Source organism: Podarcis tiliguerta (genome assembly GCF_965153285.1).
Source record: "Podarcis tiliguerta genome assembly, chromosome: 2".
In the NCBI taxonomy this organism is placed as follows: domain Eukaryota; kingdom Metazoa; phylum Chordata; class Lepidosauria; order Squamata; family Lacertidae; genus Podarcis; species Podarcis tiliguerta.
Genome location: NC_139535.1, coordinates 85,950,467 through 85,975,779, shown reverse-complemented (window position 1 = coordinate 85,975,779; position 25,313 = coordinate 85,950,467). Strand labels below are relative to the sequence as shown.

The following is a 25,313-nucleotide window of genomic DNA, read 5'->3' as shown; positions in this document are numbered from 1 at the left end:
GAAAGGGGAAAGGTCCAGACCCGGCTGTTTAAAAAAAGGAAAACGGCTGGACAAATTCTCCTGAAGGCAGCACAGTGTCTTCAAGGAGGAGATGAGGCTTTGGTGGTTAAAACTCTCTCATGGCAGACTCAGAAACTAATATCCTGTCTTCAAACATGTTTACTTTAAAAAAGTAAATGTCATTCATTTCAGCGGTGCTTGCAAAAAAAAAAGCAAAAAAAAAAGCATGCTTAGGTCTAGGTCTGCAATCCTCTGCACTTTTTTTCCCCAAGTAGCAAGTCCTGTTGAACTCAAGCAGGCCTTTCTACCAAGTAAACAGGCACAGATTGAGCCTGTGTATCCTTTCCCACCAAGGGGAGTCTGAGCTGACAAAGGCAGCCACAAGCTTACTCACAGCAGAGTCCTGGTAAAGTTCTGCAAGCCTGGTCACAATCCTATGCACACTCATGAAAAGCCCCGCTGAACTCCCAATAATAATATATTATTTATACCCCACTCATCCGGCTGGGTTTCCCCAGCCACTCTGGGTTGTTCCCAACAGATTAAAACATCAAATATTAAGAACGTCCCTAAACAGGGCTCAGTGAAACTTACTTCTGAGTAAACATGTAGAAGATCAAAAGGCTGCACTTCAAAAGCATGAGTGCTAATTCAAAGCAGAAGATTAATGCCAGTGAAGAGCCGCCGCCCCCCCCCAAAAAAACTTCAACATACATTTATTCAGTTTATTCAGTTTATTCAGTTTTACACACACACAGCAGCAGGAATGCAAAAAGCCAGTGAAGAAAAGCAGTTGGGAACATGGGGCTTGGAAATGGCAAAGCTAAATCCAAATCCCATCTTAATTAGGCTAATGGTTTAGGGCAAGGTCATTCTCTGGGTAGCTCTACTCCACAGGGTTGTTGTGATGTTAAATTGTTGCCCCAAGGTCTTTGTATAACTAAGCACACATGATCCCTATTGATATCTCCCCGCCCATTCCAAGGTTGGCCCCCTCACACATACAGTGGTACCTCGGGTTAAGTACTTAATTTGTTCCGGAGGTCTGTACTTAACCTGAAACTGTTCTTAACCTGAAGCACCACTTTAGCTAATGGGGCCTCCTGCTGCTGCCGCGCTGCCGGAGCACGATTTCTGTTCTTATCCTGAAGCAAAGTTCTTAACCTGAAGCACTATTTCTGGGTTAGCGGAGTCAGTAACTGAAACGTATGTAACCCAAGGTACCACTGTAAAGCACTGATGCTCATTTCTCTCCCTCCCTTGCCAAAGTCCTCCCATCCCAAGACAAAAGTACAGGTATCTCAAAACACAGAATGGGAAAGCAAACAAGGCCTTAATGGGGCAATGTGGAGGGTGAACAAAGAACAAGCCAAATGCTAGCACAAATGGACAAAGTGAAAACAATGAAGATGGAAACTGAACTGGCTGGAGTTCAGGAGACTGAATGACTTGTTATGGGTGAAGCAGTTGGGCGGCAGAGGCATTTTTAACACAGGACTGGGTTTCCTGACTGCAGACTTAAAGCTGATGAAGGCCTGATCCAGCGCATTAAGTGTGCCTAACCTGACTGATCCCAATGGCACTAAAGGATCAGGCTATTAAAAGGATGTCTTCCTCAAAACCAGTTGTTGTTTTTTATTCCCCTCACTTTCTTGGGATACATGTTTTGGATAAAATTATGAGCACATTTAATTTGGAGTAAATATGGCTGTTAAGGGAACTTTGCCAAGTTGCTCGCTGTTGAGGAAAGCCGCTCTAGAAACACGAATGCTTGCTTTAAAATCTGTCTGCCCTTTCAACCAGGTTTTCTGTGCACTGGAATTCTTTTTCCCCTGCCCCACCCAGGAAAAAAAAGCCAGGCTTTTATGGTTAGACGAATGGAGTAACATTTGGGAAACAATTATTTTGCTGTTTGCTCTTTATATGCCACTGAGCACAGTAATTGTGGTCGTCTTCTAAAAGAATGAAGAATCTGGCATTTCAGTCTAGTGGAATGTGTATGTTTCAGGAAGAAACATAAGAATGGTAGATTAGCTTTGAGAGAAACATTGGGGGGGGGGTGGACTATTCACTGGTCTTCAGAGGGAGTCGGCTTCCATTCCTGTGTTGCCATCCCCTGCCCTAACAAATGGGACTTCAACTTTCATGAAGGGCACCAGTTTGGTGAAAGCTGCTATGCAGGCAAAAGAAGGGGTGCTTTGATCAAATGCTGCAGGCAAGAGCTTGCAGACTTGGAGGCAACCTTTCATCATGAAAGCTAGCAAACTCACACCAACACATTTTGGACCCGTGTATATTCTATGGTTGGTGGTTCCCATCTCAGGTAGGATGCATCCTATGAAGCTTTATTGGTGTGAGGCTTTTAAATATATATTTTATTGAATTGTGATTTTAAATATTTATACTACACTGTCTTCAGCAGGCACTAGGGGAGGGTAGGACAGAAACCATAAGATAAATGAATAACAGGCAGAAATTCAACAGAAGAAGCTTTCTCATCACATTATCTGATGCAGTGAAAGCCTCACTTGTTGAATTTGTGTCTGCCATGTAGGCATTAAAGAAACAGGGCTCCTGCCTCTGAAAAGGTGACAGCTCTGTTTACACACCTCTCCACAAGCATGTTATTTGGAAATGTGTATCAGTGGAGCATAGCACCAGGCAACGTGTACCAGAACCAGGGGGGGCGGGGAAATCTACTCTGTCTTTCAAGAAGCTGAAAGGAAAACCAGTTGTGAACAGGCCTGGAGGTAAACTCAAAAGAATTTGCAGACACAGACTAATGGGGCTTGGAAATGTTTCAAAGTTCATCTAATGGTCCATTCTCCTACAGCACCGAGACAAAAAATAATAATAATTAAAAATCCAGGGAGCAGCTATAAGTTGGTGAAATATTGCTTCTATGCAGAAACTTGGGGAGGGGATCAAATGGAATTTTGTTTTTTTAGAGGAAGGGGGAAAAATGGGAGTGTTAACTGATAAATAAGTCAAAGGCTGTTAAGCCAAACTATGAATGTCATTATTCAGTTTAAACAGGAAATTTGCTGCATTTTGACCTGTCATGCTATGCTATGGGCTGAGCTGTTCCAGAGACTGCAGCAGCAACAGAAAGATAACGTTTTGGTTACATTTAAGAGATAGCTACAAAGATAGCAGGCTGCTTTCAAGAACAAGCAACAGGGTTGCTAAACCAGCCTTACATACCCAGTATAGGAAGCACGGAGGGGCTGTGAAAGGTCCCCAGTTCAATCCAAAGTATCTCCAAGCCCCACCTTGCCCGAGACCCTGCCTGGAGAATTACTGCCAGTCAAAAGGATCTAAATCCTATGAACCAACTCCTGGCTCAGATTTGCACATAATTCTCTTGGTGTCCATATCACTCCATACAAGAGCCTGATGACAGTGTATAAAAACAGTACTAGCATTACTAGTAACACCTTTTCACAACTTCTGCAAACAAAATCCAAGTGATACAATGCATCAGCCAGGAGGGCTATTGTTTACTAAGCTTGGAGATTCAGGTACAGTACGTCATGTTTCTCTAGCTTGCTTATATACTGTATTTTCCAAAATAAATTGAATGAATAAGAATAAATTGGAACACATAAAAACAAAGGAGGATACAAATTCCCACCTATTATAGGCACCAACAGAGCGATCCTATACTCGCAGTACATTGGGACTGGAGACTTGCCTGCTTCCCATCCAAAACACCACCCTGTTTCAACTTCTTCAGTTGAATGACCCTGTTTGTTGAGTCTTCTGTCCTCGTATCTGGGGAATTCCACCAATATTTTCTCTCTCTCTCATAGTGGTGGTGTAACTGGCATTCCCCTTCCTGCTTACTCATAGATCTTTCAGTCAGGTACTGTAAGAATACCAATCATTTCCCATCCACCCCCATGCCTCACTCTGAGTTTCTTTAAAGGATTCACATGAGATTTGTTGTCAGAAGTGTTTCGAAAATCCAGGTACACAATGCTTGCTGGACTCACTCTTTCTGTATGCCTGCTGACACCTTCAGTCAGATGTCAAATGTCGGTGATGCAAGGTGCATGCTGATTTCACCCCTGCAAGGTTTGCTCTTAAAATATAGCCACACTAATGCTTCCTATTAAATATAATAGTCAGAACTCTAACTCTTTCAAAATCTGGTGTAAATTGTGTACATTCCACTGCTAAGGAGATGGATTTTTTAGTTTTTAATATACATTATTTCAGTTAACAAATTTCAGAGTTTCAAATCTGAATGAAGAACTGTTGAGCAAATACCCACATGTTCCACAGACTTTTTGATTTGTCATTTTCTTCTGAAACATGATCTTTTGGCTTCCCTATTTCATACAGTTCTTCAGAAGCACTACCTGGGACTCACGTTACAGAACTGGGAGGTGAATTTTTTAAAATAGAATATGGGTGTAAAAAGTTGCACCCCATAGTGGCAAGTGCTTCCCACTGTATAATGTGTGCAGCAGCCCTCCATAAGACCCATATATAACACTGTGGAAAGAAATGTTGCTGTGTTTGCCATCTAGTTCTGGAGAACTCAAAAGTCTCTACACACTGCTTTGGCTGGCCTAAAAAGTGTGGTATAGTGGGCAAAATGCTGGACAAGGATCTTGGAGACTGGGTTCAAATCCACACACAGCTATGAAGCTCACTTGGGTGGACCTGGGCCAGTCACCTTCTCTCAACCTAACCTACCTCTCAGGGTTGTTCTGAAGACAATACAGGAACTCCTTACAGGAAAGGCGGAATATTAACACAAGGATTAATCAATAAATTTCAGCAATGTAGGGTCATTCTGAAGCAGAGGATCTGGTCTTATCTCCCCCAACCACCATAGCCCAACTTTGACAGGTGTGGGGGGCATCAGGTGTCCCAATTTTACCTGCACCATTTGAAATTAAACTGTATGACATGTGTGGTGCTTTGAAACTGCTACGGTCAGCTGACGATCAAAGTGTCTACATGTTGCCCATGGCTCCCTGCAGGCACAGATGGTCAGCTGATCACTTCTGCCAGCAGAGATCTGTGCACAACATTATGGGAGCCCTAACAATCAGCTGACCACCAGGGCCTGAGAAGAGCCATGTCAGGCACTATGCAAAGGGTTCTGTAGGCAACCTCAAGCAGCTGGTCGATGGTGCCTTCAAACCCATTTTGGTCCAGCCATGACTTTACCTTTCTAGCACCTGACATATATGGCATCAGGTTTAAGGCAAGTGGGCAGGGCTTGGCCAAAATAGCCTCACGGGCCTAAAGTGGAGTTCTAATACACATAAATACACACTATCTCATGCATGGCTGTGTGTTGTGTGCCTATTAACTCTATCCAAGACAGGGTGTCATGTCCCATTTCACCACTTGAGGTGAAACAGGAAGTGCTGCTTTGCCCTGCCACTGCTCCCACCACCATCTACCTGCTCCTGCTGCCGCCACCACATGCCCTGCCACATCTGATGTGGGAGAAGGAGCGGCACTACCACTGGCACTGATTTTGGGAGAGATTGCACCCAAAATGGATGTGGTTTTGCCTAAAATCAGTGCCGATGGCAGTGGCACTTCTCTGCCGCTGGTGGAGGTGGCAGGGCAGGCAGGGCACCCATGGGCGTGCTGCATGGGGGCTTCTGCTGCCTGAAGCAGAGGCCTCAGCCTGCCTAATAGCTGAGCCGGCTCTGATCCAAGAGCGGATATTGTCTGTACAAAATGGTATCTGAACTGTATCTAGTGGGCAACCAGCCAATAACAGCTCAGTGGGGGGCTAATATGAACAGCTTTTTTTGGGGGGGGAGGTCTGTTTGGTGATTATGTTGCAGCTAGTCAGCTCAGCTAGGCAGTGTGGGAAGAGTGACTTGTGGGGAGTGACTCAAGAGTGCCAGGCACTCTTGCTGTGCATAATCATGCTCCAAGGTCTGAGCTGGGATTGCTTGATATGTTTAGATTTCCCATAGATGTATAGGATCATTAGGATAGTTCACTCTGACTATAAGAACACATTCACCTGCCCTTCCTATTTGCCTCTGCAACAGGTCTATTCCTCAGTTTGCCCCATTAGTGCTTCCTGTTTCTCACTCCTACACCCATCTCTAATGCTCAGTCCCTGTTTCCTCTCCCTATGTCCATCTGATGCTCTGCAGAGCTTACTGGCCACCCAGTAAGCAGCCATCCTATGTTCAGCCACTCCTTCCCAATTCTTGCCACCACCCTTCCTGTAGTAGTGGAAGAAAATGGTGTGTCAAATATGAAATGCAACATTCCTCCAAAGGTGTCACACCATTTTAATTCAAATTTAATTGAGATTTCTTTGACCAATAGAGCAGGTTGGTGGGGATGGTAGAGCGGGGAGAGAATGAACCAAGAATACCTGATAAAATGAAGCCAAATTCAGAACTGAACAATTCTGCTGAGATCTCTGCATTATAATACTGAACCGGTTCTTCCATTATAAGTCTGCAGGGCATGGTTATGCTGAATTGGCTCATCACAGAGGTTAAGGAAAAATTAAACATGCTTATGAACAAGGACAGCCTCTCACCTCCAGAGGGCAGCTCAACCCTTCCTTTCTGCTCCAATGGAGTTGCAGGTTTGTGAGCCACTGGGCAAAGCATGGTTTCCCAGGTGCAAAACATTCAGGGGGACACCAGTGAAATACTTGGAGCAGCACCAAATAGAAATTACACAAGAACACAAAGGCCCCCTAGGTCTTAAAGCTAAATAGGGTCACAACTTTGACTCAAAAATGCACATTCACAACTTTGAAAAAACCTTCAGAAGCCTTTGAGAGCTTCTCTATTATCAATAACTGCTGCAGTTTGGAAAATTCCTTTCCCTGTACTGATGGGACTTGGAATGCTGCCCTAGGAATTCCAAGTTAAGGTAAAGAGAAGAACCAGGCAGTGGCAGACTAAGCAGTTTTACACTTGTACAAAGAAGCTGGAGAGGAGAAAAACAGAGTTACTACAGCTCCATGTTGTAACAACTCTGCTGCATTTCTACAAACTTTGTGGCAATGTCAAATTGGAAGCTGTGTTTAGCCTCTTGCCTCCTTCACACACCGTGTCGGTACAAGGTTAGCCTGGTAAAGTCAAAATGAATAACTGGCTGTTCACTGCAATGACACAGAAATCTATTGAAGCTCGTGTAGTCTCTTGGACAAAGACACAAATCCAGGTTTTCCTACTTTCTACATATGTCCTTAAAGTAAATACATAAAACCTGTCCGAACCCAGTTGTTTTTTCATTCAGCCACCATTTGGAACTTTTTAAAGATTAGAGTGAAGCTAGGGAGGGAACACCTTTGACATGATGAGTTCTAATGTTAGCATTGACAATCAAAATGCAAACAATATAAGGAGAAACCTGCCACAGTATTCCATGGTGATACACTGGAAGGACTTCAAGCCTTGCTAAGTTTTTCAATATACTAAATTCTGTGATTTTTTAAAAAACCCCAACTATTTCTAATTTAGCAAGAGAAGATCCAATAAAAACGAGATAATCTCACTGCCTGAATAATATAATCCACAAATTTACAAACTTGGCACATTTAAACTTCATTGGCTTAAGTCCATGGAGACTAAACCTAGTGCAGCTATGCACTCACTAGGTTTGCAAATTGCCATTTACAGGCTCTAGATCATCCTCCAAATCCAGGGCAAAAGTATTCTTTGGATATGTTCACATTACCATTTACTCCACAACCAGGAGCTCCCACGGCTAGTTATTGAAGCCACAGTCACATAATGTTAGCCACAATCTATATTAACTCAGTAGTTTCATTAAAATACTGCTTTTTTATGCTTCCCCACTCCCTCAAACCAGCTTCAATCCAGCTATAACATTTAAGCATCAGAAGGGTGTGTACATTTGAGACAGCCGGCGCACATGTGCAGATGAGCACACATGCACAGACAACAATTTCACAAGTAGGAGTTTGTAAACCGTTTTGAGATTTTTCCTACAACCCAGTGGCATATGAAATCAAGAAATTGGAGTTCAGGGGTGTGGAGCAAGGAAACCAAAATGGTCATGTGAAGACTTCCATGCTCCCTCTCTGAGGTGAGACCTCCAGGTATATAAATTCGATCAATCAATCAGTCAATCAGTCAATCAATACAACATTGTGCAAATGCAGCTAGAAACAAAGCAGATGGAATGAATGCTGCATTTTAAAGCGGTAATGCGAACATGCCCTCTGTCCCCTGGGCAACAATACTGCAAGTGGCCCCAACATTCCCCATCCCACTGTTTGGGGTTTGTGTGTTGCCTTGTGTGCTGGGAGAGTCTTATTACATCCATTGGGAGTCAATGGGAACCATACTGTCTTAAATCCAAAAACTTCTGTTCTTAGGCTTGGGGATATGTGTCAAGACAAGATTTAAAGAAAAGGTTTTTGTTTTAAACGGTGTATAGCTTTCCAAGATAGTTTACATGTAGCAAATTCTGTCTTGCCAGCAGATAGCTCTTGGCAGTTGCTTTCCCCCTTAGAACTTGAGAGCTAGTAATAGAGGTTACTGGCTACTAGCGTCAGCTATGAGAAAGGAAGTCCCTTGGTTCAAATATCACCTCAACCACAAACTCCACAGCTGCCTTTACATATGTGAGCTACCATTCTCTCTTCTTCAGCTGCAATGTGGAGGTAATTACTGTATATTAAAATGCACTACATAAATGTTAAGTACTATCAACTTAATGGCTGGGAACGGTGTTCTTTTCCTTCCCCATTCACCAAGCGGCTTGGCTTTTGAGATCTGAGCTGAGCTGCGGCCAGAGGGTGGAGGAGAAGCACTCGCAGGTTCGCTGAGGTCAGGGGTGCTCTGCTCCGAAGGTTTTTCAGTTGTGCAGGAAGGATGTAGCTTTTCTTTCTGGTGCACTTTGGTTTTAGCCAAGGGCAACATCCTGCTTCTGCAGCAAGGCCTGCAAAGCGAGGCCTAGAGCTTGCAGCAGAGCAACCAGATGGCTCTTATTTTCAGGGAAAGACTTTCTTGTAGAGTGCTGAACCTTATCCCAGAGCACCGCAGCACCACAGGGCATAGCGGATGTATTCCTGATTTCACAACATTCCCAGCTTCAAAGCAAATGCAATGCAACTCCAAACAGTATTTCCCATTTTGACCAGAGAGAAGCTCTAGCCTGCGGCGAAACCATGCCAGTTAGCAGAGTACAGGCTTGCATAACACCACCAGACACCTTAAGATTTTAAAATGAAATAAGTTAAATATATTATGAGCCTATGTTTTGCTTATATACTGCAAAACTTTTTCCTGGCAGTTTCCCCTTCCCCTTTCTTCATATTTCTGCAGAGGGCCCGGCTGACACAAAAACTACTCCCCACCAACACCACAGTCTTAACAGCATAGCCAAACACACTCTGCACAGCCTATATTGTACAAATCCCAATGCAACATGATATTGATGACCCCACATCCCCGTAGGGCTGCCTTGTATTCACTGTGTTGTACAGAATAAGGGAGTGGGGAGTTCCGAATGGTCCCCATATATTATGTCAGCTTTGTACCTTAAGAAAGGAACGGTGGGATATTCCTGGGGATGGCCCCTTCTTTACAAAAAAGAAGAAGGTAAAGAAGGTATGCCAGGCAATAATACAACAGTTATGGAGAGGGCCTCGTTCCCCTTTCTTCCTAATAAATGTCAGAGCTTTAAAAATGGATACAATTCCAGCCACTCTCTTGGTCTTTTTATATGCCTAGTAAATCTTCAGCTGAAAAGCCCTTTCCTGAAATCCTTACCTCATGCCCCCAATAAAAAGCACCAATTAAAAAACATGTTTTCATGCTTCTTAAATGTGTGCCTGTAAGGTGGAGGCAGGGGGGTGGGAGAGGTTAACCAACACAATGGAAAGCAAGCATGGGATGCTGCTCTGGACCCTGCATCAGACTGGGACCCGTCCACAGCAGGCTGTGCCTGCCTCTTCCCTGCTTGGAAGGATTCGAAGAGGGATGTTTGCATGGTTGAGCATCCCACGACACCCCTATGGGCAATTCATTCACAGTCAATCCTGGTAATTTCTCTAGAATTTTATGAAATAAAGAGAAATTTAACCTGTTTAAGTAGGTCAACTTTTTGTATGTTTTAAGCTACTGCTGTAATTTTTCTTGAGTCCATTGGTTTATCTCTTTGTAAACCGCTTTGAGTTTTGTTTTTGTTTTACAATCAAACAGGTGTCGAGGAAATAAACAACTACAGTGGTACCTTGGGTTACAGACGATTCAGGTTACAGACACTTCAGGTTACAGACTCTGCTAACCCAGAAATAGTACCTCGGGTTAAGAACTTTGCTTCAGGATGAGAACAGAAATTGTGCAGCGGTGGTGTGGCGGCAGCGGGAGGCCCCATTAGCTAAAGTGGTGCTTCAGGTTAAGAACAGTTTCAGGTTAAGAACGGACCTCCAAAATGAATTACAGTAAGTTCTTAACCTGAGGTACCACTGTACCTGACTTTTAGAAAAAATCTGAAGGCAGCCCTGTTTAGGGAAGCTTTTAATGTCTGGTGTTTTATCGTGTTTGGGAGTCACCCAGAGTGGCTGGGGAAACCCAGCCAGATGAGTGGGGTATAAACATTTGATTAATTAATTAATTAATTATTTTTATTAAATAAATAAATAAACTAAGTGGAGTAACAGGGGTGCCCCTCAGAAAGGTGTAAGCAAAAATGAATGAGAACAGGATGGTGTGCTTTGCCTATTATCTGTCCGCAGTTCGCATGTAGAAAGGAACTAGGCTCCCTTCAAACCAAAACACAACATGATTGCAACACCTGAAAACACAGAATTGTTTCTGGAAAAGAAAATGGTAGCTTTGTGGAACTGGCACTGCTACAGGTGACACACAATACTCATTCTGCAGTTGCAAGAAAGCCAACTTGTAGCATGGCAGCAGCTACACCTTGGAATTCCCTACCTATTGGCACCAAGCAAGTACCTTGGCTGTACTCTTTTCCATACCTGCTTAAAATATGTTTGCTTAGGCAAGCCTATTCAGACCTGTAGATGTTGACCTGCTTAAATCTTTTTCACTGTTGCTTTTCATGTTATTTAACTGTTTTCAACCATTCTCATAGATTATTTTTTAAAATTCTATTGTTAAATGTTTAAAGGTTTTAAAATGATTGAGCACTATATAGATTTTGGTACATAAAAAATAAAAATAAAGGAGGGGCTGCTTCTCACAGAGATCCTGGTCCCCATCAGTGTGAGTCTTGATTCATTGTAATTACACCTGAAACTTGCACACACAAAAAAAAAGGGGGGAGAGGGAGAGCTTTTCCTCTTTGTTTCCAAGTACAGTGGTACCTCGGTTTACAAACAGTCCTGTTTATGAACTATTTGGTTTACACACTCCGCAAAACCGGAAATGGTGTTCCAGTTTGCGAACTTTACCTCAGTTTATGAGTGGAAGCCGAACGGTGGATGGAGGCCTCATTAGGGAAAGCGCGCCTCAGTTTAAGAACGGACTTCAGGAACAGATTAAGTTTGTAAACCGAGGTACCACTGTAGCTTGCTATGCACTGTAAGCCATACTTATTTCTCTAGTGCTATTGTGAATCTTTTAGTATCTTTTAGGATAAACTGGACTGCTGAGCTCAGTGCAGGAGCTTCTCATGGTGATAGAACTTTGCACAATTAACTGAATCATTATAAGGGTGTTGTTTCCGCTAAGATGTAACATCTATCAGAGACAGGATATGGGACTGGCCTCTTTGGTGTAACAAAATCCTCTCTCCAACTCCTAAATTTCCCTGCCCTTCCTCCAAGCTTCCCTTCTCAAAATTTATCTCTTGAACAGTCCAAAGAGAAGATTAATGCATATACCATGAGGAGGGAGCTACTCATCTTCTGATATTAAGCCTCAGCCAGCTTTGTTTAGGATCATAGAATCAAAGCCAGAAGAGACATACAAGGCAGTCAACACCATGATCCAACCACATTAACAATGTAGCCTATGTCCAATCGTTGTGTACCAAGTAATGACTGGGAAGTCCAGGTTGCACCATACCAGAGATGCCTGAAGGTACTAAAATACTAGAAGGCTCAAGGAGATGAGCTGTGTGTCAGGAGGAACAGTGGCTGGAGACAAAGGAGTACTAAACAGACAGGGTATCAGTGCCAGAAAGCATGTGGGACATTGGGCAGATAGCAGCAGCTCAGTCTGTAGTGGAGTAACAAGTTGTTAAGACTCAGGAGCCAGACCAGGGTCAGAAACCTTACAGGACCAGGTGGATCCCTACTGGCCCCCCCGAATCACCTGATCCTGCTGAGCAGAGAGCTGCAATTCTGTCCTCTGGCCATCTGCCCTGGAGGTGCTAAGGCACAATAGAGAAAAGGCCTCCTTATGGAAGATGCCGTCATGGCACAGAGAGCAAAGCACCTGAGCTGAGAACTACAGTGCCATACACCATGCTGCTCAAAATAAACCCTACTTCACATCACATACAGAGTCTGAATGATGCTCCACCTATCAGAGTGCAAATCTTGCTCCCAGTCTCATGGCCGTGAATCTGCCTGGATGATGCAGCGTCTCTCTTCAGTGTGGCAGATTTAGAACCCTTTCACACTTTGTGGAGCAGTCCTGCTTGCTCTGACTATACCTGTCTTGGCCCTTTTCAGACATTTGTTTTGTTGTGTGTGTTAAACACACAAGGAGGGAAAGTTCTGCCCCATCACTCCTCTGCACACACCACTTGGAGGGTGACTTCTGGAGCCTTCCTGCACATTGTGTCTTTCCTCTTGCTGGCCTTCACCAGGTTGGTATAATTACGCAAACTCCTGGAAATGATGCCTTATGAGGAACGGCTAAGGGAGTTGGGCATGTTTAGCCTGGAGAAGAGGAGGTTAAGGGGTGATATGATAGCCATGTTCAAATATATAATAGGATGTCACATAGAGGAGGGAGAAAGGTTGTTTTCTGCTGCTCCAGAGAAGCGGACACGGAGCAATGGATCCAAACTACAAGAAAGAAGATTCCACCTAAACATTAGGAAGAACTTCCTGACAGTAAGAGCTGTTCGACAGTGGAATTTGCTGCCAAGGAGTGTGGTGGAGTCTCCTTCTTTGGAGGTCTTTAAGCAGAGGCTTGACAACCATATGCCAGGAGTGCTCTGATGGTGTTTCCTGCTTGGCAGGGGGTTGGACTCGATGACCCTTGTGGTCTCTTCCAACTCTATGATTCTATGATTCCTAGTTCATGCCAGGACACCCTGGAAGAGGCACCCTCTCTGCCTGGAGTGGATACCCACACAACTCTCATCTTCACCAGCAGAGCTGTCATGAAGCTGAGCAGCGGGAACACTCAAAATGTACAAATCGTTCAGCTGAGCTGGGCTGTGACAAATAGGCTGCTAGAATGGGCCATGCAGAAGACCACCTGGGGCTTATTTAGTTCCAGGCTCTGCCCCTTGATTTATATAACTGTAGTTAACAGAGTCAAAGAGCAGAAGAGAGAAGTGCACTGTGGTGACATCTCTCTCTCTCTCTAGCGCTATGTGTTTTGTGGGTATTTTGTCCACAAAGTACAAAGTGTGGTCTGTGTCTCCATCTATTCATTGTCACACACACTTTTCGACTTTGTAATTAGACAACTATTCTCACATCCTTCTTATCTTATTGATAAAGACTGTTTCAGTAAAGCAAACAAAATTCACTTTTCTAAAAGCTGACAAATGTGGTGAAGGCCTTCCTCATACTAGTATTGCAAGTGAATGACTTTAGATACAATGCTATGCACACTTATCTTGGAATAAGCTCCCCCCACCCCACCCCAATACACTGGGAATTGCTTTTGGGTAAACACGCACAGGGTCAGGATGCATAAGGGAGGTGTGTGAACAAGCTGTTAATCATCAATCTGCCATTCAGTTTCCAGACCTTTACACTTCATAAAATCCAACTTGTTTAGATCAGTTGGTGGTGCATGGAAGTCTCCAAATCAGCAGCATCCCAGCTTGTATGATAACAACAAAACTGTAACTGTCCTATACTAACAGTAGACACATTATCCAAGGGTGCATTCTTTATCTAGCCAAAAAAAGGCACCATCCACACACAAAATTGAATTTGAAGTAGACATGGGAGGTTTGCAGAACTGGAGGGAAAACGGCTGATTGGGTCTGATTGACCTCTAGTACTATTAATGGTCACACTAATGCATTTTATATCAGGGTGACCTCTTCATTTCAGATCTTTAAAATACAGCAGCAGTTCTGGCTGGCAAAAGCCTGCTGATACAATCTGCAGGCTGCTATCTTTGAGGCCCAATTCAGGGACCATTTCAAACTTGGCTGCTTTGACTCATTACATTTAACTGGAGTCAAGTATAAAGGGTACACACATTTTCAGATTAGGTGCACATCTCTCTCTCTCTCTTAAAAAAAGTGGAGGTGGCAGTCTGATCCTTCCCTAGAAGCTCCTTCTGAATATATTTTTAAGAAGGCATATTCTTAATTCTACAGGTATGTGGCTTTCATACTTCACATGCAAACACATCCCTAAGTACAAATAAGAAGAAGAAGAAGAAGAAGAAGAAGAAGAAGAAGAAGAGGAAGAGGAAGAGGAAGAAGAAGAAGAAGAAGAAGAAGAAGAAGAAGAAGAAGAAGAAGAAGAAAATTGGTCCTTGGAATCTTCTCATTCAAAATCTAGCCCAAGATCCTGTCTCCCAACTGGCCAACCATATCCACAAGTAGGACTTAAGAGCAATAGCGCTTTCTCCACTCCCACTGAACTCATGTAAAGGTAAAGATAAAGGGACCCCTGACCATTAGGTCCAGTCGTGACCGACTCTGGGGTTGCGGCGCTCATCTCACTTTATTGGCCAAGGGAGCCGGCGTACAGCTTCCGGGTCATGTGGCCAGCATAACTAAGCTGCTTCTGGCTTCTTGTATTTTTAAGATACTTCTATGATTTTACATTGTCCATTGCTTTGGGATTTCTTTTTTAAATGATAAGTGGTATAAATAAATATTGGATTATACTGTCAATGTAGCTTCACTGTATACTAACAGCTTAGATAAGGAAGCCAAAATTGTATTCCATCAGACATCATCACTTCACCCACCAATGCATTTCCTACTTGATCTAGGGACTTAGGAGTTGACCTTGTCAGTGGGGTGAACCACTGGAGAGAGGGAAGAAGGCTCAAGCAGCCTGTGAGGTAATTTCCCACAGGCTCCACTTTATGATGCACTGGGCTTCAAGAGGAAGCAAGTTCATGGTCACCCAGAGTTTGTCTAAACACTTTGGTGCTTTCTTCAAAGCACAGCTCAGATCTCATTCTTTTCCCAAGCAAATCCCGACAGCTCTGAAGAAAGTTCCTAAGCTTCCCCCCTCCCTTCTTTCTAAATATCCAAGGGTGGGAGGGGCTGAAAAGACAGACTGACACAAGGAAAAAGAACTGGAGTTGGTACAAGTGGAAAGAACTTCCAGAATTTTAAATTTCATATCTCCAACATGGGCGTAGCCAGGATTTTTGTTAGAAGGGGACAGAACCTCAGCCATGTATTTTTATTGGTTTTTATTGATTGGGGAGAGGCTGCCCCCCTTGGCTATTCCCATGATCTCTGAAGTTTGCCTTCACCAAACTACAACTTACAAATTTATTTTAGGAATGTCATGGGAATTAAACTGAATAAACCAATATAGGTTTTAGGATTTATAGTTTGGATTCATCCCCTGAACCTCAGAGACCCCACCTTCTGTCCCTGCAATTTGATCTGGAGACCATATTCTCAAATGTATGGCAACACTAGAAACATTCTAAATCCATTGTCCTGCTATGCTTTACGGTAGAACAGCAGAACCGTTATTCTTTTGTGAATTTTTTTAAAAAGAAGCGTCTCCTACAACATCTGCTTGCAAAACATCAGATATGAGCTATCTAGCTGTTAAGATTTAGCAACAATTTGTTCTTATTCATATACAAAGTATCTGAGGGTTTGTTAAGAGTTCTGATTAGATCTAGTACTTCCTGTTCCACACAAATCTTATTCCAGGGGGCTGAGTTTGAAATGAAAAAGTTGAAGGTTGCCAGGGAAGTGGGCAGCAGATGCAGATTTTAATCAAAAGCTGCTCTTTCAGAGTGCTAATTGGCTGGCAAAATGCTTGAGAGGTGTTGTTGCATTGCTTCCACTCAGCTTGGGCTTTGTTGCACCTGTGTCCATAGAAATGAAAAAATATTTTACTTTTAGAGATGGGAAACCAGTCACTGAAAATAGTTTCTCTCTCCTTTTTCTTCTTTGAAGCTGGCACCTACCAGCTTCAAGCTGGTCCTACCAAGATGATGCTCATGGCAGAGTATAATGAGATCATGATGAGATAAGAGGGAAAGAGGAAGGTTTGAATCTATGCATAACTAAGGTTGTCTAGGGCTTCATACATTAAACCAGGGATCAGTGTGTTGGGCACAATTCAAAGGATGGTTTAATGCCAGAGTGCTCTCAATATGTTGTGGTACTCCAACTCCCATCAGCCCCAGGAAGCTTGACCAATGGTCAAAGGATCTCAAAGATGATGGGAGTTGTAGTCCAACATCTGGACAGCACCATGCTGGCTACCCCTCAATTAAACCACATTTGGTGTGTGCCCAGCACATTCATATAACTTTGCTGGTCTAAAGCTATCCCAGTGATTCCCATGCACTTAAGAAAGGGGCTGCCGCTGCTGCTGCATTCCGCACCAAGTTTCTATGCAGTCCTCAGAGGCAGCTGTAATCAATTATCTGCAACCAACAGAGGAGCAATCTGAGTGCTGCAGTAATCTATAAACTACAACCAGATGAGCAGTTTTGAGTGTTATATTTATTTTCACTAATCACAATGCAAGCTCTATCAGCGACATCTTAAGACAGGAGACACATGGTAATTTTTAGAGAGCTGAAAGAGTTGGTTTGAAGAAGGATTTGCTGCTCATGAAAATATTTATCACCCCACTTTTGCATCTGTTCAACTGCATTTTCAGCATTTAGCCTGTATATGGGTTGTACACAATGGGAAGAAATGGGTGTACACAGCATGGGAAGTAAAGTCTCCCTCCTAAACAACTTTTTCCTAAAAAATGTTGTTTTCTGTTATCAGCCTTATACATAGCTCAACTAATGTGTCTCTTATTCCACATTTACAGATCTCTTTGAATTTCTTATCCTTTCTCACTTCGGGCTGTCAGTTTGCACAGTACTTTTTGTGACTTGGAGACAGCCTTGCTGGAATCATAGGTAGAACTCTACTAAATTAAATTTCCTTTGTGATCTCATCAGAATTTTGGCAGAGAATAACAAGTCCATCAACCCTCAGGGCCTGCCAATTGAATCACCATCACCCCATAAACAAAACTGTGATCTCCCTTGCTCTCCTTGCTGGGGAAGGGGAAATCTGTGTTCAGATGTTTGTGTTTGCTCCAGTTTGTTTTTATTCCAAAAAATAAAAAGCCTGTCTGTTATAATGCAGATGTTGCTGGCTATAAACACACAAAATGAAAGAGGAGAGAAGGCACCTTAAAAAGAAGTGATATCCTTCTGATGACAACGGCTTTTCAAATTTACTGCAAGTTGCTAAAAGAACTCCAGATTTTGTGAAAGTTAATGCAAGAGCAAGACTGCAGGGGGAGCAGTAAAAGCCGTTTGTGCAGACAAACTCCGACCCTCCTTTTCTCATCTATTGTCAGGGCTTTAATCACCCTGGAATCAACTCTACACCTTCTTAAGTTTCTTAAGCTTAACTTGGTAGGCTTCTCACCTTCTTTTTAATTATGAAATGAGTCCAATGACAACTTTTGAGCCTGAATGATGTGATCACAAAATCAGGGACACATGTTTACTATCCTAGAGCTGCTTTATACTGAACTGTTTTATACCGAATTGAATCCTTTTAACCTTGGTGCTATCAGCTTTACTGACCTCTGTTACTTCGGGTCTTGTATTGAGGCCATTCCAACTCTACTGCCTGGGAATATTTAGCATGCTAGATAGTATGGGCACATTGTTTTATATGTAAAGCATGTCTTATGTAGAGCCAAGCCAAAATCTATCAAAGGGCCATCTCCCCCCACAACGCCTCTGAGATTTTTCTTTTTATCACATACCTGGAATAAGATCACTTTGCAGATTTCCCCCAATTATTTTTCAACAATTTTATGTGCATGCCAACCACCATTTCTCTCCTACGGTGCCTTGGAATAACACCAGCTCCCAAACATAATGAGGGATACAATATGGTGGCCAACAGTTGTCAACAGATTTGTTGCTGTTGCAGCTGCAACACCTGTCCTGCCAAACCTTCAGGAACAAAAGGAGCTGTGCTACTGCCATTGCTAATGGTGAACCCCAACCCTGAGAAGAACGTTCAAGAATTTCCCCTTCCCCTTTGGTTCCCCTTTCCTAATTTCTCTGGCCAAAAATAAGGAGGATAATTTAAAGAGAACATTGGTGTACACCTCTGGTGCTCAGCCCATGAGTTTTGAAGCCTCCCTACCACTGTACACCTTTGGTACATCTTTTGTGCAGCAAGATCAGATGACATCTTGGACAACAGCAAGTAATAAAGGCTGCTATCAAGTCCAGTGATGCGGTTCATAGATCCTTCAAGGTTTAAATGCAGACATAACAGTTTTTGTACTTGCTCCAAGCAGTAAGAAAAGCCGGAGGGGGAAGACATTGCTTTTGTTAGGAAAAGTCAGTGACTTGGGTGAACATCAAAAGAACACTGATTTATTCTTCTGAGCAGGTGATTATTAAGCATGAATTGATGACAAAGCTTCCTGGCACAATGAGGCCAGCTTTCCTGACAAATGCATAAACAGTGGAATGAAGCAGACAAGGAAGGAGAAAAGGCTGGCTGGTAGTTTACAGAAGGCCAGATTATTTTGGCACCTTTAGGTCAACTTTGGGCATAATATACAACCACCAGTGGCTGCTATTTGACAGCTGAATATGGCCGAATGATGACCTGTCATCAAGCTATTCTCCTCATGTGGTTTTTGTTACTGTTTGGATATGATACGGTTACACACCTGAGAAGTTGCAATACATCAGCTGTTCATTAGTCCCCCCCCCCCCGAAGACCAAAGAACTGTAGAATATTTATTTACAGTGGTACCTCGGGTTACATACGCTTCAGGTTACACACTCCACTAAGCCAGAAATAGTGCTTCAGGTTAAGAACTTTGCTTCAGGATAAGAACAGAAATTGTGCTCTGGCGGGGCGGCGGCAACAGGAGGCCTCATTAGCTAAAGTGGTGCTTCAGGTTAAGAACAGTTTCAGGTTAAGAACAGACCTCCGGAACGAATTAAGTACTTAACCCGAGGTACCACTGTATTTGATTTATATCCTACCTGTCCTCCCAGAGGAGCACAGATTATAGACACAGAATACACATTTATCTTTCTAAAAGGTGACTTTTCACCACAGGTGAAAGAACAGTTTTGGGCAAGTGGGACAGGGGATTCTGATCAGGAAAATGGAACTGGGGAAAGCGGGGACCCTGATAGGCTATGAGGCTTCCCACAGGTGGTTTCAGGGGTGTTTATTTTTTGGGGGGGGGGAGCCACAGGAGATCTATTTGCAGGTCGCCCAACGTCTCAACCAAATAAATTATCAACTGTTAGGAACAGCATTGTTACTTTTTTTTCTGGTAGGGCACCTCTGTCTTCTACAGTTGCATGATAGAAAATAATCAGATTTCATGGCTGGTTATTAGCCGATATCTTTTCTTAGGTAAAGGTAAAGGGACCCCTGACCATAAGGTCCAGTCGTGACCGACTCTGGGGTTGCGGCGCTCATCTCACTTTATTGGCCAAGGGAGCCGGCGTACAGCTTCCAGGTCATGTGGCCAGCATGACTAAGCCGCTTCTGGCGAACCAGAGCAGTACACGGAAACGCCGTTTACCTTTCTGCCAGAGTGGTACCTATTTATCTACTTGCACTTTGGCGTACTTTCGAACTGCTAGGTCGGCAGGAGCAGGGACCGAGAAATGGGAGCTCACCCCGTCGCGGGGATTCAAACCGCCGACCTTCTGATCGGCAAGCCCTAGGCTCTGTGGTTTAACCCACAGCGCCACCCACATCCCATGTATCATTTCTTACAACAATACAAATAAAAAATGGAGCTACAAGGAAATTAACAGAGTACTAAGAGATGGTATGATGACTAAAACAGTGGTTCCCAATTAGCTAAGTACTGCAGACCCCTTGTTTTTCAAAAGCCAAGCCATGGATCCCCTACTTTTGCAAATTTTGATATCTCTATGGCACTTTTTGTTATGTGAATGGTGCTAGAGACCCCCTGAGTGGGTTGCACAGCCCCCCTGGTGTCAGCGGACCACCAATTGGGAACCGCTGGACTAAGGCATTCATTTCCCTTTTATACAAAACCCTTATCATTCTCCCAACAAAATCTAAGAAGCTGGGGGGAACTTAATGGGGATATAAACATTTAAGAGGACAAATGGAACAATTTATGGACAAAAGCACCATATAAATCTCTGTCAGCAACTACTAGGGAACATTCACTAAAAATTGTGCATGGATGGTATTTAACACTGAGGTGCCTATCTTATATGAAGCCCAGTAGCTCTCTGTTACATTGCAGAGTTATAGGTTATAGGTACATACCATCATATGTGGTGAGAATGTCCACAAATACCGGAAGGAATTTTTAAAAGAGATATCTCAGATTACAGCTCTGACAATCCCAATATCCCTGGTATTGGCCATCCTTAATTTATATACTTCAAATATGGACTAATTAAGAAGTAAGGAATTGGAATGGTAAAATCCAGAACTTGGAAAACATTGCAATTAATGAATATTGACCACTGGTATAAAATAGTCTGGCAAAAAGCCATAATGGAAAAGCTGTAGCAAAAATAGAAGGTGGCAAGGTGACTGATCCCCTGCAGAGCCGAAATATGCAACTGTCCCGTATGGAGATCAAACCTACAACCTTGGCGTTATCAGCACTATGCTCTAACCAACTGAGCTAAGAATGAGAAATACTTACAGCATATATTGCAACAAGGCATAGATAAGCAGGCACTACTCATTAGCTCACTCCTATTACTTTGTGTTTTCCAAGTTGATTTATTGACGAATTCATTTATTGTAATCACCTCATTGGTTTACTGTAATCACCTCATTATTATGTTCTGTAAAATAATACGTGTAGCATTTTACCTCCCTAGTGATCCATTTTTGTAAGTCATGTTATGTTTTATAATTTATAGGTGTGCAATTTTGTAACAAGAAAAATATATATACTGTTACATGGGAGGCAGACATTTCTCCCATGATAGGTGGTGGACTCTCCTTCCTTGGAGGTTTATAAACAGAGGTTGGATGGCTACCTGCCACGGATGCTTTAGCATTGCGGGGGTTGATCTAGATGACCCTTGGGTCCCTTCCAACTCTAAGATTCTATTATTCTATTACAGATTCAGACCTTCTCTCTATTGTACCTTCCTGCTTGGAAAAGCTTCACCAGTTGAGTTTCTGCCTGTCACAATCTGATTAAAAACACCAGAAAAAAGTGGGTAGGCATTCGCCACTGGTCATGTGTTACTGAGCCACAATAACTCTTGAGTCATTACCACCAGGCTTAAATCAGGTGGCTTAAATTTTTGCTATGAATTTACAACACTTTTTTTTTCAAAAACCCATTAGCTGCACCAGTTTTATAACCCTGCTGGCTACAGAGTCCAGCCAAAATGGTTAGATTATATTTGGATCTCAAAGTTGCCCAGCTATTTGCTTATCTATCCCAAGTATGAATGGAAAACAGAAGTGTATTCACATTCTCTTTCTGCTGACCCGTTTCTCAAACCGCAGAAACTGGGGTTGTCTATAGAGCTTCCAGTTCAAAACACACCCCAGAGCAGTGAAGAAGTGAATGTGTTTACTAAAAAAAATAAGTGTGTGTGTGGGGGGGGGGAGTCCTTCTTCACCATTATCTTTTCTTAAAACATTATGAACAAAAGGAACAATGACTGGACCCAACAAAGTTTCAGTTCAGGCTCCATTCCAAGGAGAGCCGCTTCTTCCATTTATAGCTATGTTGACTCCTGGCTTTGTTGCAACATCCCAAGTCTAGGAAATAAACTGTGACTATGTGTGTGGCTTTAAAGGACGGGTAAGGAAGAATAAGAACAAAAAAACCCAACTGGCCAATTGTCAAATTATCTTGTCTGCTCACAAGGAGGTTTGATGTTCCGAAAAACACAAAGCTATCTTTGTGCAATCTTAATCCAGTGCCTTAACTCCTTCTCCGTGATTTATTGGGGTGGCATGTTAGCAGCCTCTTCCCATATCACGTGCTGGTCAACAGAATAAGAGAAACATTATGCTGAGGCAGAACCAGGTCTCTATAAATAGTTTTAGGACAAAGTGATCCAACGGAGACAAGCCCATGCCTATTTTGTTTCTTGTAAACCGTGAAAGTATTTATTGGCTGAGCAGCGGAGCCTCACCTACGGATACCAAGCTGCAATCCCTTATTCACTCAAAACAAAATCAAATAAAGAACCTTCTCTCTTTTTAACTCAAGGGGTCTGATCATTTGTAGACAGCCTACAGAATGCATGGCCAGAGGTACCACTTCTTTGCCAGAGTCGCAGCGCTTTGGGAACTGGAGGTCTCCAGTGAACATATAGCCATCCACTACAATCAAGCAGAAACCATAAGTCCACAATCTTATCCTTCACTTCCAGGAAAGGCCATACATTGTGCCATAGTGGAAAGACCTGCTCCCTGCCTTGCAGCTACAAAAGCAGAGGCTGCTGAATAGACTCTTGGTGGTTTTTTTGTATCTTTATTTTAGATTGCGCTGTGATTTAAGTGGAAACTGTTTGGTTTGGTTGTGGGGTTTTTTGGAGGGTTTATTTATTGTTTTTGACTACTTGTGTTACATTGCAGTTATGTATTATTTTCATCTTGTGAGCTACATGGAGCATAGTTTGAACTGTGGAAAGATGGCATACAAATAAAATTATGTATGTATGTATAGCAAAGCAAATGGCTTTTATTTAGAAAGGAAAAGCTTGAAATGTACACAGTGGAAGAAAGGTACAGGACATCTGATGCGCTATAAATCTCCTGCATACATATCCCATATTTATCTCTGATTAGTCAGACCATGAACTGCATTTTTCTTCCCTATCGAGTAGGAACCAGTTTATTGGCATGTTGACCCAATTCAAGCCATGCAGCATAGGATTCCCATAACTCAAACCCATTATATTTCAGGACTAAAGTGACATAAAGCTTCAATGGATGCAGCAAGTAATCTTTTCAAAAAGCCATTTATGCTGGCACCAAGCAATGCAGAATCTTGTTATCTTGGACATCAATATACTACTTATCGTTTCCAGTGGGTGACTCCAAATGTTTGTGTTTTGAGTGTGAATAATTTGTCACTGCTACAATAATTTCATTAAGCACTGAAATTGCTTAATGCTTAGCCTTTCCTGAAAGTGGAAGCAGCATGATACCATCCTTCCTGCTTGCTTTGCAGCAAAGGTCATGCTCCACTGTCCATGGATGCTGGCTGAGGCAGTGATGGCTGTAAGAAGCAGCTCCATAAGCCATATTTTATGAATCTCTGTGTCTCAGTGCCAATTCTCCTGTCCTTACCAGCGGTAAAGGAATCAGGTAAGTATTGCCACACCACTTCCTTTGTGAGATGATTCAATTCCAGATTATATTTATCTCCCGGTACCATTGCTAACTCCACTGTGGGCCCAGAAAGACTGGCACAGGGACTCACAAACCTCCTTGTTCATTGCAGACTTCAGCTCTGCAAGTGAGAGTATAAAGTGATTAATCTGTTAACACAAGGAAATACATCCTGAGGTCTGGCTGTAATTCACACTCTAAGGGGGTGGGGTGGGAAACTACGTTGTCAAAATTATTAATAACTGCTTGAATCAGTAAGGAGGCCTTGTGGGCCCACCACACTGTTCAGATTTAATACTCCACATTCCAAGGCTTACTTGGAACAAAAACAATTTCCAAATGCAGTTCCTTCTTCCCTCCCACATTGGTCCACATTATAAGAGCCTACATTATGATGAATAGAAGAGGGAAGGCGAGAAGTAGGATTGCAGGTGCTTTCCTTGTTGAGTTAAATGTTTCCATAAAGCCCGCATCAATACATATCTACATCAGCAGGGCACTCTCAGTATAGTGAAAGAACAGGATTCCCCATGATATAGAAAGGTTCATATGCACCCAGGCTGTATGCAAAGGTCCAGGTGAACACGGGGAGGCTAGGAGAAGAGGCAGCCTGCATGAACACTTTCCCCGTTCCACCCCATTCACTGTGATGTATGATCATGTGAAAGGGTGCACCAGGAATTTGTTTGCTGTGTGGTCAGTCAATCTTGACATGTCTCATGCCATGCCCAAGCCAGCAGATACTTCAGCATCTGAAATCAACCCAGACTCCACCTAGGCTGGTGGTAAAATGTGCTTGGCTTTAGCTCTAGACAAAATGGATGGCAGGGATAAAACAAGACACAATTTCTCATTCACAATTGCTGTTCTAGAGTTATATGTCCAGGACAAGATTAAAACCTGTCAGATAATAAAATAGGACTAAAGAGTAGAAAATTCTTTGCTTTAGAGCAGGAAACCTATCGTTTGAGATCTCCAGGAGTAATGGCCAATCCTCCCTGCACTTCACCCTCTGGCTTGAGTGGATGATGAATATAGCACTGCAATGTCATCTCTTTCACCCAGCCTCTTTTGCCCGGCTACCCACTCCATGTTCCAACCATGAGTCTTGCTGCCCGCTGCAGGCTCTGCTATGTTGACACACCCTGTTGACACTTAGCATCTGATTTCCTTGACCAAGTCCTTCCCTATGGTCCTTTAACATTATTGGAATAGTTTCCCTGGCCTTGGCATTCAGATTATGCCTGTCACTGGTACTGTCCCATTAGTGCTCCAGCCCTAGTCACACATTACAGTGAACAGGTGCATGGAAACCCTCCCTGTGTTCAGCCCTTTTACTCCACTGTGTTTATAGCCTGGCATCTTGGCATCCATCTGATCATCAGCATGCCTCACCTCAATGAGTTTGCTTCCTGATTTCACCACCCATATTCCTCAACAGCTGACTGTCTGTAGCTTCATGCTGGAAAGGATTAACAAGTGGTCCACGGGAGTAGCGGGGCTGTGATGTGCTTTCAGGTCAAAGAAAGCACAGGCTAACTGTATGTTTTGTTCTTCTGCTCAGGTTTATATCACAAGTGTGCAGAGTCTTCATTACCTGAAGTTTGATTATCCAAACCTGGCAGTTCAGTTTATCTACATAT

The 25,313-nt window shown here is 43.0% G+C and overlaps 1 protein-coding gene across 6 annotated transcripts in view; it reads right to left on the bottom strand.

Moving 5' to 3' along the window:
• Window positions 1-25,313, bottom strand: part of SEPTIN9 (septin 9) — a 207,953-nt gene that overhangs the window by 51,055 nt on the left and 131,585 nt on the right. The window lies entirely within an intron of this gene.